Genomic DNA, 4,673 nt, shown 5'->3' on the forward strand with positions numbered 1-4,673 from the left:
TTGCTTCTGCTGGTTTCTGGGTGCTCTAAATTTTTCTCTGCCAAGCCATCTTACCTTAGAGCCAGCCAATTATGGACTGAAATCTCTACAAACTGAGAGATAAATAAACCTTTCCATCTTTAACTTGGGTGTTGGCTACGTTGTTCCAGCAATGAGAAAAGCAAATAAGGCGGAGAAAACATATTAGCTATAAAAGAATACAATTAAAAATTGATTGTTTAGGGTCAGCCAAATAGCTCAGCAGATTAAAGTGCCTGCAAGCAGGTGCAGGGGCTGAAGGGTTTGATCCCCGGGGCTGTCATTGCAGCCTCAGCCCTGGGGTGCGCTGAGATGGCAATTGAGACTGGGCATGGTGGTGCGCTCCTATAATCCCAGCTCTTGGGAGGCTGTAAACAGGTGTATCACTATGAGTCCAGTGTAGTAATGAGACCCTGAACACTCTGTAGACTCTTCCCTAAAATACAAAACAAACAAACAAACAAAATTCACTGTTTAGAGCATGATGCTGACACATTCACCGCATGGTTCTCTGGAGATCTGTGACACTCTTGGATAACTTTCTGCCACAGTGGCTGGTGATCTCGGCCTCTGACAGATCATGATGCCACCACATGCAACGTGTGACCTCAGTGATCCCTGGATGGAGGAGATGTGGTGGACTAACAGCTGGCGGTCGACTCGTAACTCCCGGCTGCACTGAATCAGCTTTGTTTGGGGTGTGGAGGACCCATCTGAGGATCAGTGCCAGTAACATGAAAAGAAAAACTGCAAAAAGAGGAGAGGAAGGGTTGTTGGAGTGGGTTCTCCTGGAGGAGCTCGTTGTGCTGGCTTTCCTGATATAAACTTGGCTGTTCTTGTCAGAGGAGCTCGGCACCTCACTGTTTCTGAGGGTGGCTGTGGTGCACTTTGGGGCATCGCTGGTCCTTACCTTGAGTATTGTTTCCTGTGTGCAGTGCAAATCCTTCAGCCTGCTTCCACAGATCTTTCAGCCTGCTGGCCCAGACTTTCCAGCTTCCACCTTGAGCTTTGGGCCTTCCCAGCACAGATCCATGAAATGGACTCATGTGAGACATTGTCATGGACTCTAGACCACAAGGGGAACTTGTTCAGGACACTGCAAGGGTATGCAGGCCCTCAGCTGAATTTCCTGGATCTCTACTATGTGGACAGATCTCCAGTACTCGTTTGTATTTGACTCTTTGGGTGACTGTTATAAAAATAGTCCTATAAATTATGTGTCCTCTGTTTCCCTTGCAAAACCCTGATTGCACCAGAAGAATAGCTAATAAATTATTTTGCCAGACTTCAACTTAGCATATACAACTTCTACCCTTACTCTATTGTCCTTTATACAGGTCAACATTAGGAAGGAAAGATAGGAGGTATGGTCTTTCTGGGTGTCCAGGATGTGGAAACATGCTCAGTGAGCATCTTGCCAGACTGCCAAAATCGACTTGAAGGAAAATAGGTTCATAGTTTTTCAGACTCTATGTTTAAATAAATTTTCTTTTGCAGATCATGCTAATAACTAATGAGTTTCCATATGCAAACTTGCCTAAGCACTAATTTTGTTAACTTGATGAAGACTTCTGTCCTGCTGATCCTTTGAGTCCTGTCTTTAGTAAATGGTCAAATACTGCATTAAAATCCTTTATACATTCTAAATTCTGGAGAAACCTCCTATTCTTTAGGGTTCAATGCTCAAAGAATTAATTGGCATATAAGGCTACAACAGGAATTATTTTCCATCCAAAAGAGAATGCAGGGTATGAAATCAGAAGGAAAGTGATTATTAATATATGAGCAAGCTTCGGCAGTGCATCACAAATGAAGCAGAAAAGAATTTTTTCTTGAACAGAGGAAAAGTACTATTTTGAATTTTGTAAAAGGTAATCAAAGAATACCATGCTGAGTCCAATGTGTGAAAGTTGTAAAGAATTACCCAGCTTTTCATTTCACTGGCATATGGTTTATAAAGGGATGGCTCTTTATTTTACTGGGCAATACAAGGAAATCAAACGTAAGAAGGAAAAATGCAAAGAACAGCTGGAGAAAAAGGTAACATAGCTGAAGAAATATTCACCTGTTGGTGGTGTTAGCAGCTAGAAATATGCAAGTTAATAATGCTCATCACAAAAATTTAAAATAATATAGAGTTCTTGAAAGACTATGGTCTCATGGATTAACACCCAGAGATTCACTGAAGAATTAATGTTGACTACTTTATCCCTGCCCCCCATGGCAAGCATTTGTAGGAAAATGATTGCACCTTGAGACAATAATGTTAAGTGAAATCAACATTTCACTTTAGCTCCCAGAGCACGCTAAAATGATGGTGGAGACTGAGTGTTGTAGTGCATGCCTATAATCCCAGCACTTGGGAGGCTAAACACAGGAGAATCACTATGAGTCTGATCTGTGTAGTGAAACCCTATAGACCCTGTACTAAATATGTTTTAAAAAAAAAGGTAAAATGAAAGCTACAAATATACATAAGAAGAAGTAGAAAATAGAGCTTTCTCAGATTTGAAGAGGAACAAGGGATGGAGAGAGGGAACGAACAGAGGAGGGAAGGGGACAGGAAAAAGAATTCAGATGAATTCTGTACATGTGCCAACTCCACATAAGGAATGTTAACTAGCTATGGATAACATGCTTATAACAAAGTGGTCTTCCACATCTCTTATCCTCAGCCATAAAAATCAAAAATACTTTGGATAAATGTTATCCCATAAGTCAAGCTCTCTGAATGAGGAAGTCGGAAAGGAAAGCCTCAGTCCACTCACTAAACTTGTATGTATGCTGGGAGTGACTGAGGGACTGATTTTCTTAAACTGTCAAAAATACTAAATATAAGGGAGTCGGGCTCTAGGCTGAGTGAGGTGTGGGTCTCCGCGAGTTTGGTCGGAGTCCATTTGTGATTCTGGGACGCGAAAGGACTCGAGTCTGCTGCCCCTTGTCGCCGTGCGTGTTTCTCAGCGTCTCTCCTCACTTAGCGCTTGGGCTCGCGGCCACCTCGTTCAGAGTGGCTCCCGGGTCCGACCCCGGGCGGACGGCTGTCACTGCGCTTTAGGCCGGATGAAGCCCAAGAAGCTGTTGCTGCTGCCCCCGCTGAACCCGTACTCCGCCTTCCGCGCCCCACGAGCCCATCCCGCAGCCCCGCCAGCCTTGAACGCCGCCCGCACAGGCTACCGCGTCTTCTCGGCCAACTCCACGGCCGCCTGCACGGAACTGGCCAAGTGCATCACCGAGCGACTTGGTGCTGAATTGGGGACATCTGTTGCATACCAAGTGACCAACGGAGAAACAAGAGTTGAAATAAAAGAATCTGCTCGTGGCCAAGATATTTTCATTACACAGACAATACCCAGAGCTGTGAATACAGCTGTGATGGAGCTACGGATCATGGCTTATGCACTGAAGACTTCCTGTGCCCGGAACATCGTCGGAGTCACCCCCTACTTCCCCTACAGCAAGCAGAGCAAGATGAGGAAGAGGGGTTCCATGCTGTGCAAGCTCCTGGCGTCCGTGCTGGCCAGAGCGGGTTTAACTCACATTATCACTGTGAATCTTCACCAAAAGGAAACACAAGCCTTTTTCAGCTTCCCCGTGGACAACCTTAGAGCCTCATCTTTCCTGCTTCAGTACATCCAGGAAGAAATTCCAAATGACAGAGATGCAGTCATTGTACCTAAATCTTCTGATGCTGCAAAAAGAGCTCAGTCGCACGCAGAGAGGCTGCCTCTGGGGTTGGCTGGGATCCATGGGGAAGCTCAGTGCGCTGAGCTGGACATGGATGATGGTCGTCATTCTCTCCCAATGGTCAGAAACGCTACTGTGCACCCGGGCCTGGAGTTGCCATTGATGATGGCCAAAGAGAAGCCACCAGTAACCGTAGTTGGAGATGTGGGAGGACGCATCGCAATCGTAGTGGGTGACGTTATTGATGATGTTGAGAGTTTCGTTGCTGCTGCGGAGATCCTAAAAGAGAGGGGTGCTTACAAGATCTATGTTATGGCCACTCACCGCATCCTGTCTGCGGAGGCCCCCCGCCTGATTGAGGAGTCCTCCATTGATGAGGTCGTGGTGGCGAATACTGTCCCTCATGAGATCCGGAAGCTGCAGTGTCCCAAGATAAAGACTGTGGATATCAGTTTGATTCTTTCTGAAGCAATCCAGAGAATCCACAATGGAGAGTCCATGGCCTGAATATACAGCTTCATCACAGCTGTATTCACATCTCTGGATATTGTCTGTATAATGAAAATATCTTGGCCACGAACAGATTCTTTTATTTCAACTCTTGTTTCTCCGTTGGTCTCTTGGTATACAACAGATGTCCCCAATTCAGCACCAGGTCGCTCGGTGACGCGCTTGGCCAGTTCAGTGCAGGAGGCCGTGGAGTTGGCCGAGAAGACATCACAGTGAATGACTAAGTAGCTGTCACACTAGTGCCCTGAAGGAGCAGGAGCGAAACATGTACAGACCGTGCCCTCCGTCACACACACACAGTGTTTGTCTGCAGCGATGGAATGGAAATAGTGTGGAGCTAGGTATTTCTCTTGCCAAGCTTCAGTAGAGGGGACGTTCAGATAGTAAAAAAGACCAAGCTAGTGATAAACAACATAACCTTAAATGTCTGCCATCGCAGCCTCTGCAGAAGTTACAGATAC

At 45.8% G+C, this 4,673-nt stretch overlaps 1 pseudogene across 1 annotated transcript; it reads left to right on the forward strand.

Annotated features, from left to right (window-relative positions):
• The first annotated feature begins 3,043 nt into the window (after positions 1-3,043).
• Positions 3,044-4,428, forward strand: LOC101574131 (annotated as a pseudogene). The gene has a single exon (XR_002821739.1). The product of XR_002821739.1 is annotated as a phosphoribosyl pyrophosphate synthase-associated protein 1 pseudogene (transcript).
• Positions 4,429-4,673: the final 245 nt, after the last annotated feature.

Source organism: Octodon degus, unplaced genomic scaffold (genome assembly GCF_000260255.1).
Source record: "Octodon degus isolate 3935 unplaced genomic scaffold, OctDeg1.0 scaffold00062, whole genome shotgun sequence".
In the NCBI taxonomy this organism is placed as follows: Eukaryota; Metazoa; Chordata; class Mammalia; order Rodentia; family Octodontidae; genus Octodon; species Octodon degus.